The sequence below is a fragment of the Colobus angolensis genome, unplaced genomic scaffold, assembly GCF_000951035.1.
Source record: "Colobus angolensis palliatus isolate OR3802 unplaced genomic scaffold, Cang.pa_1.0 Scaffold269, whole genome shotgun sequence".
NCBI classification, from domain to species: domain Eukaryota; kingdom Metazoa; phylum Chordata; class Mammalia; order Primates; family Cercopithecidae; genus Colobus; species Colobus angolensis.
The window spans coordinates 409,705-419,182 of NW_012115921.1; positions in this window are offsets into that span (position 1 = coordinate 409,705).

Genomic DNA, 9,478 nt, shown 5'->3' on the forward strand with positions numbered 1-9,478 from the left:
TGTTGGCCAGGCTGGTCTTGAAATCCTGACCTCAGGTGCCCTCAGCCTCCCAAAGTGCTGGGATTACAGGTGGGAGCCACCACGCTCAGCCAGGAATGGATTTTTTAAATGTGGTGTATCTATACAGTGGAATATTATTCCACCATAAAAAGGAATAACATTCTGATACATGCAGTGTGAGTGAACCTTGAAAACGTTATGCTAAGTGAAAGAAGCCAGACACAGAAAGTCACATATTGTATGATTTTCCACCAATCCATAGAGACAGCAGATAAGTGCTTGCCAGGGCTTGGGGGGAGAAAGAAATGGGAGGTAACTGCTTAGTGGGTATGGGATCTCCCTGAGAGTGGTGAAAATGTTTTGGAACTAGAAGTGATGATTGTACAATATTGTGACTATAATTAATGTCACTGAATTATACACTTTAAAATGGTTAGATTTTATGTTGTATAAATTTCACCTCAAACTTTTTTTAAAAGGTAGACTTGGCTGGGCGCGGTGGCTCACGCCTGTAATCCCAACACTTTGGGAGGCCGAGGCGGGTAGATCACGAGGTCAGGAGATTAAGACCATCCTGGCTAACATGGTGAAACCCCGTCCCTACTAAAAATACAAAAAATTAGCCGGGCGTGGTGGCAGGTGCCTGTAGTCCCAGCTACTCAGGAGGCTGAGGCAGGAAAATGGCATGAACCCGGGAGGTGGAGCTTGCAGTGAGCCGAGATAGTGCCACTGCACTCCAACCTGGGCGACAGAGCGAGACTCCGTCTCAAAAAAAAAAAAGGTAGACTCACTAGTGCTCACTGTTATACTTCCCAGTCCACAGAAGTCTACCGTCCCAGTCACTGTGCAATTAGGCTGGGCCGTGTGACTGTCCAACTCTTCTCTAGCCAAGAGGCTGTGAGCAGAAGTGACACATGTCACTTCCAGGCCAAAGCACTGAAGAAGGGGTGAGAGATGTCCATGCCTCTCTTCTCTGCCACATAAACCCAAAGCCATGTAAGACTATAGCGGACTGGTTCCCTGAATAAACCAGTATCTCCCTACTGATAAATGCTGGCCATGCTGGATATGTATGAAATATCCTCATTGTCTTAAGCCACTGAAATGTGAGAAGTTGTTATTGCAGCATAAGCTTAGCTCCTCCTGACTGATACAGGATCAGATCTAGGAAGGCCATGAAGGCAATATGAAGGAATTTGAATTTGATTCTGAAGGATGTGAGGAGACAATATTTTTGAGAAGAGTGACATGATGTGCATTTGAGGAAAATAACTCTAGAAACAAAAGTAGCTCTTAACCTTTGCTGCATGTCAAAAATCACCCAAAGAGAACTGTAGTCATCTTCCAATTCCTTTATAAATTCTTTAAATAATAAAATATTTGTCCTCTGGAGAAAAAAAATCACCTGGGAAGCTTTTCAAAATGCAATGCTCTGATCCAAGACATCTCCAGGTATCCTGAATCAGAGTCTTTATGCTAGGCACATATGATTGAAAAAAAAATTATGGGAAATTCTAGACTAGACAAGGAGGAGATGTCAAGTTCAGAGATGACCAAATTCACATACTTAGTGAATTCAAATAAGCATTCTAATAAAATAATGGAACGATAAATGCTTAGGGAGTTTCGATTGAAATAGTAAGTTATGAAAAGGTTAGTCACATTAACATTTGTACAACCAGAGTTATTACTTTGAACATTTAGGTACCAATAGAATGGTGGTGGTAGTTTTCAGGCATCTACTCTATTACTAACTAAGCAGCAGCCTACCCCAACATTTCCATTATGCTAGGGACCATGGTTGACATACCACAGACAAAGGACAGAGCCATCTTCAGTCTCCTGGAAGGCCAAACTCTTACATCTCCTTTCCTTCTTTGCTTCCTTTTTCCTTTTCTTTTAGGATAAGTGGCATTCTGTGCTGTTCTTAATTCCTTCCTCCTAGGTACTCATCAGTCAACTCTCAACTAATCAAGACCTGAAGAGCCAAAATATTTAAGAGCTCAAAAAGCCTAGGTTACAGATGCATTGGAAACTGTCACTTTGAACTCTGTGTGTGTGTGTGTGTAGTTTTTACTACCAAATGTGATTTATTATATGTAATTGCTAAGAGTCTCAGCTTTCCAGAATAGAGTTTTCAATACTGTGAAGAAATAAATCATTTTCTGACAATAATTCAGTTTGTGTTGCAAAATGCATCTTCAGAGCATCTCAAGAGAAAGTGATCTCCAATAAATAACACTAAAGCTGACTGACAGAAAAACTATCTTCATTTCTAAAATGGACAAGCCTTGAAGCAGGAGGATAGCTTGAGGCTAGGAGTTCGAGGTCACAGTGGCTATGATCACGCGTGTTATCTCCTGGAGGTAGCAATAATAATAAATAAAATTAATAATAATAAATAAAATTAATAGGCTTCACTACAAACCTCCTCCCAACACTGAATACTGCTCAACAATCCTTTTATTCCTAGTGATTTCGATCCTCTTCTTGTTCCCCACAGCAACTGTTCCAAGTCTGTCTGTTCCCAAAACTTCCAACTACTCACTCTCAGGCGGTAACCTTGCCTTCACCACTGAGAGAGGAGAAGTGTAAATTCCCTCAACTTTCCCCTACCATGTCCAAATGTATCTTCATTCCCCCATCTCCTGTCTCAGAAGCATGCTCACTCTACTTCTTTTGAAGAATGACCCTTACCTATGTTGAATCTCCTGTTTCCTTCGTCTCATGTCTTCCTCTTTCCTGTTCTTCCCTTTCATTTTTGTGAGTACCTCCTCCAGTGGTTTTCTGTGAAAGGCTGCAGAGGAGGTAAATATTTTTTACCAGCTGGGAAATATAATTTATTTTTTTTTTGTCTTTGGAGGCTTGTAGGATCTTTTCCTGAAAATTCATAGTGATGTGCCTTAGTATGGGTACTTTTTCAAACATTGTTCTAAGGCACTTGGCAGGCCTTTTTAATCTGGAGGCTCATGTTCTATAGTTCCAGTAAATGTTCCTGTACTGTTCCTTTAATAATTTCATCCCATACAATTTCTCAAATTTCTCTTTCTACAACTCCTATGACTTCTATGTTGGTCCTCTTTGATTGCTCTCCTAATTGTCCATCTTACTGTCTTTTTGTTCTACTTTATGGGAAATTTTGTAAATTTTTTCTTCTAATTCTTCTATCAATTTTTAAAATTTCAACTATGATATTTTTACTTTCCAAAATGTCTTGTTCTTTTTGTTTGTTTGTTTTTGAGATAGTCTCACTCTGTCACCCAGCCTGGAATACAGTGGCATGATCTCGGCCCACTGCAACCTCTGCCTCCCGAGTTCAAGCGATTCTTGTGCCTCAGCCTCCTGAGTAGCAAGGATTAACAGGTGCCCGCCACCAAACTTGGCTAATTTTTGTATTTTTAGTAGAAACAGGATTTCACCACATTGGCCAGGCTGGTCTCAAACTTCTGACCTCAAGTGATCCACCCACCTCGGCCTCCCAAAGTGCTGGGATTACAGAAATGAGCCAACATGCCCAGCCAGTCTTGTTCTTGTTGTTCCTTTTCTCTAGAGTATCTTGAGCTTCTTACTTAACTTCTCTATTCTCTTAATATCTCTATCAACTCCTGTCTCTATGACCACTCTTTTTCACTGTCTTTCATTTACTATCTCCTTCTCTGTATACTCTTTAATTGGAATTTTTTTTCTTGGCTCTCTTCTACACTGCCCATCCTGGGCATCTTATCTATTTGCATGGTTTCAATTAAATTTAGCTGATATTGCTGAACTATTATCTCTAGCTCCGACTTCTCTCTTTTAATTTATATACCTGAACTTCCAATTACCTTGTGGATATCTGCACCTGAATGTTCCATAGACACCTCAAACTTTACATTACATTGCTAGCTTCTGGCATCCTATGCTCCAATCTCATAAACAACTTGTCATTTCTCAGAAAATATTATGAAAGGTAACATTAACATCTCTGATGGGCCCAACTCAAATGTCACCTTTTTAACAAAGCCTTCTCCAACTTCTTCCTACTCCTTGGCAGAATAGATTACTCTCTCCCTTGGCACCCAAGGCTCAGTTCATAGCCCATAACAGTTGTTCATAAGTATTGCTCACCATGAGCCAATCTGCTGACTGCCAGATTGTGAGCCTCTTGAAAGCATGGGTTATTTATCTATCAGTATAAGCTCCATCTTTAACCTCTAGCAAATAGCTGTTAATAAATAGCTGTTGAATTACAATAATTTCAGGTGAACATACAGTATAAATATTTGACTATGTAATCATTAATTAATCATAGAATGTAACCAGAAACCCACTAGAAAAATATTACATAAGTTTCAAAATGCATCTATGGTTATTTTTAATTTTAAAAGATTATCATTTTTTGGTTGGGCACTGTGGTTCATGCCTGTGGCCCCAGCGCTTTGGGAGGCCAAGGTGAGTAGACTGCTTGAGCCCAGGAGTTGGAGATCAGCCTATGCAACACAGCAGGGTCCTGTCTCTAGAAAAAATACAAAAATTAGCCATGCATAGTGCTGCATGCCTGTGGTCCCAGCTACTTGGGAGGCTGAGGTGGGAGGATCTCTTGAGCCTAGAAGGTTGAGACTGTAGTGAGCTGTGATTGCACCACTGCACTCCAGCCTGGATGACAGAGTGAGAGTCTATCTCAATCAATCAAACAATTTTTAAAGATTATTTTTTAAAATAAACATTCCCAATCTTATCTAAAGGCGCATTCTTTATAGTCACTTGCACAGAGTTACTTGCTCAGAGTTCAAAAAGCTAATTCAGTTTTAAATCATCTGCTCACCCAGGTGAGCACCTGAACAGCTCTTAGAATATGGAACACATTTTGTTGTTGTTTTCATTTGGGATAACTACAGATAAAACCAAAGAAAAGGCAAAAAGAGATCTCTTTGGAATATATGACCCATATAAACATATTAATAGTGGTTAGCCAACAAGCATTTTGATCATTTTTTTTTTTTTTTCCAGAAATGTCAAGTGATTAAAGAGTGAAGAAAACAAAGACACTCTAACTAGAGCACTGCTACTAAGGGCATTATGAAGCTGGATGAAGAATGTTCATTCCTACGCAGGGATTAAGTGTCATTAGGGGTTTTTTGTTTACTTTAGTTTGATTTGATTTTCTTTTTCAAACTAAGCCCTAATGCCAAGTCTTACATTTTTTTTTCTTTTTCCTGTTGAACTGATGCTATGTTAAGATATAAGCACAAACATCTCATAAGTGTTTTAAATCCATCCAATTGTTTGAGAAGACATACGTGCTGGGCCTATGAAACCAAAACATTAGAGCTAGGAATTTTGATGAAGATAATAATTGCTTACAGACCAGCTTGTTTTAACTTGCTGAACAAAGAATACAATTTTATACTACATTTTCATCAGAGGATTTTCTCTACATAATCACTACTATAATGAGCACTTTAAAAAGGGAGATTATTTACAGGTTAAGGAGTAAGGAACTTATCAATTAGATTCCATCATCTCCAAAATTTCACTTACTCAAACTTTAGATTAACAGAAAAACTTTTTTGGCTGACTTAAGTGATGTTTTGAATCTTTACAAACCATTTGTTTAGTGTGCACAGCATAAAATCTAGGAATGAAGACACCCCATTCTTTCCAGTACTGCCCTCAATGGTTCTACAGCCTTGGCTAGGTCAGTAATTTCTTTGTATCTTAGTTGACTTCTTGAATTTTCCTGTATAGAGATACAGTTCCATCTCTCTCACATCTTAAAAATGCATTCAGGCTCTATGCCTGTGTCAGAAGTTGCTCTCTCACTCCTTTCATTTGGTTACTTTGATCACTTGCAGACCCTCTAATTCATGATTCAACCAACATTTATTAAGGACTTTCTCCATGACAGGCAATTCAGTGAAGGTGGGGATGAGATCAGTCCCTAAAAGGATACTAATACTAGTTTACTAACAGAAAAAAAAATCCCAGCCATCCAGTAATTCTGTTGTTTCACCCTAACTTTTTGGACTTCTTTTTTTTTTTTTTTTTTGAGACAGGGTCTGTCGTCCAAGCTGGAGTTCAGTGGTGCAAGCATAGCTCACTGCAGCCTCAAACTCCTGGGCTCAAGCAATCTTCCCACCTCCGCCTCCCAAGTAGCTGAGATTGTAGGCACAAGTCACCACATTTGATTTAGATTTCCTATTCTTTATTTCCTCTAGAATATTCAGCTAGAAATTCTAAGAATTAAGTTGTGGTAGGTTTACAGGATTGGGTTAAGGCAGTCATTCAGTGATGGGTGGTTACAGGGCCAGGCAATCTGGGAGTCAACATGGTTTCAAAACAGAAGTAAGTCATGGAATGGAGCAAGGTCACCAATTTCACAAGATGAAGATAACTCTTCATGCATGGTACCAATGATGACCCTTGGTTTGCTGAATCCTTTGGCCTTATAACTCTACACTTTAAAGCAGAACTCTCTAGACCTCACTCTGCAAGCTATGTTGACTTCTGATTCTCTTAAACAGGGAGCCATTCATCTCAGCCCATAAGTCTTCAGTATCAGTGTGTTAAAGCCAGAGTCATGTCTTCCAACTAAGTCTGAAATCTTGTAAAGAGAGGAAAGGAAGGTGGGAAGTAAGAGATCTATGTTGTCCAGAAGGACTAAGAGGCCATTTTTTAATGGCAGAACTTAAATTTGAGACTCCCAACTTCGGATATTTGCTCATTCTTCCCCATCTACCAATTCCATTGGTACCTGTGTGACAACCTCCTCCACTTGTCCTGATCCTTGCCATTCAGAGGCCATTTGGCTCTGATCCATGACCTTGTTCTAATCTTGGGTCACAGATATGCTACCAATCTAAAATGTTTATGTGGTTCCTGACCCCCAGCCTAGGCCTGATCACAAACTAAATTATTCCCTTGCCACCTGTCCCATGATATGCATGTCAGTCTCATCACAGTTTCTTGTCCTGCTTCCCCACCCACGGCTGCCTATAGTTCTAGTGCTGGCCAAAGGTATAGAATCTTTTTTAATTCATTCTGGAAGGACAAAGTAATTAAGAGGTAATTAGTTTATGTGACAGCAATATGCAGAAAGGACATAAATTTGCTCACAATTAACTGTAGTATGTGCATCAAGTTATTATATCTTTCCACACCTCAAGCTTTCAATCTCTAAATTAATACATTTGCTACCACATTCTCTCAAAGATATATTTATGCATACTTAATTAACATGTACTCTGGGAGTGCAATAAAGCTATAATACATTCCTGCATTTCTAACTATATAACGAGTATTTAAAACATTTAGAAACAAATTGGCTCCCAATAAGGAATAAAAATGTTGAGTAACTTATTTTTCAAATATAATATCTATGCCACTTAACTGAATATTTCTGAAATGTTATATAAAAAGAAAAATATTATAATTGAATCAAGAAAAGCATACTATTCTGAAAAAATTCAGTGGTGGATTCTTTTTCACGGTAAAGAAGGATTTTGGAAATGTTGACAACTATCCCATAATTAATAAGTTTTATATGTTCAGCTATAATTACATTGAGTTTTCAGAAAGAGAGACTAATATGAACAATATTATAGGAAAGGAATATTCTTTTTTTTTTCTAATTTTTTTTGGTGGGGAGAACAGAGTCTCAGCTCTATCACCCAGGCTGGAGTGCAGTGGTACAATCATGGTTCATCGCAGCCTTGACCTCCCAGGTTCAAGTGATCCTCCTGCCTCAGCCTCCCATGTAGCTGAGACTACAGGTCCACACCAGGCTAATTTTTAAAATTTTTTTGTAGAGACAAGGTCTCACCATGTTGTCTGGGCTGGTCTCAAACTCCTAGGGTTAAGCAATCCTCCCACCTCAGCCTCCCAAAGTGCTGGGATTACAGGCATGAGTCACCATGCCTGGCCTAGGAATATTCTTCCGAGTATATTCTATTAGGTTAACTTGCTTTAAGGCTTTGCCTTTTCTACTAGTGAAGCACTAAAACATATCCATTTTCCTTTTAATTTAAAGACACAAAGATTTTCATTGCTCTTACATGAAAAGCATTCTAAAGTGTTAGAATAAAGTATACTTCTAAAATGTGAAAAAGTTAAAGGAGATTCCTCACCTCAATTCTTAGGAGATACTGTATCTGGAAAGGGTAAACAGAAGCAAACAGTTTCCTGAAATTCTGCCAAGGCTACATGTCAACTGCCTGGCAGGAAATGCTTTGGAGGACCTAGATAAACAGACTATCATCTTTCTCTGGCTTTTTATAAAGCAAATGTACTGAGTTAAACTAGCATCATAGACACAATAAGCAGAAAAGGGCACCAAGAAATTTTAAATAATAGTCCTGTAGGATTTATGACAATTAAATAAGTGGTCTGTCTGTCACTTAACATACATGAACCTCTGCTCAACAAACATGTACTGAATACATGTCTGCTGGATTTTTGCAGTAAATTAAATCTTATCATTCCATTAATTTTCATCATGATTTTGGTGAAGATTTATCTTTTTTTTTTTTTGGTGGGGGTGGAGACAGAGTTTCACTCCTGTTGCCCAGGCTGGAGTGCAGTGGCGTGATCTTGGCTCACCACAACCTCCGCCTACTGGGTTCAAGCAATTCTCCTGCCTCAGCCTCCCAAGTAGCTGGGATTACAGGTATGTGCCACCACACCCAGCTAACTTTGTATTTTTAGTAGAGATGGGGTTTCTCCATGTTGGTCAGGCTGGTTTTGAACTCCCAACCTCAGGTGATCTTCTTACCTTGGCCTCCTAAAGTGCTGGGATTACAGGCGTGAGCCACTGCTCCCAGCCTGTGAAGATTTATCTTACAAGAAATTTTCATTTAGCAGCAGCTGTTAATATTTTAGCATTATAGAATGATAAAGCTTTCTTACATTTATATAGCGAATAAGTTTTCAAAATATTTTGCATTATCTTCATTTTTTCTAACATCTCATTTCATAAGTGCTAGCAATAATGCTTAGGCAGGTTAAACAATTTGGTTGTAGTCAAAGATTAAGTTTGCTGGGGTCCGTGTGTTTCCTGAACAAAGGAATGAACACACAAGACAACACAAACATGACAAACAAACATGGCGGCCGCCCCGAACGACACGCTCCGATTTATTTTATACCATCGTTTGTGGAATGTTACCAAGTCACAAGACACATTGTTGTTTTTCTGACCTTTCCCTGACTTACTGAATTTCCAAGATGTTTACATATAAACAAGCCCCCAGGGTCTGCTATTTGCAACTGAGGCCAGTCTTGTAGGCTCCTTTGTCCTCTCTGTTTGCAGAGGAGGAATGCCCTGCTTCGTATGCAAGAGCAGGACTTATAATATTAATGGGGGAATGCCCTGCTTCATATGCAAGAGCAGGACTTATAATATTAATGGGGGAATGCCCTGCTTCGTATGCAAGAGCATATAGTCCTCTACATTGCCCCTTTCCTTATTTAGAAGTTTGAATTTCTTTTTTTTTTTTTTTTT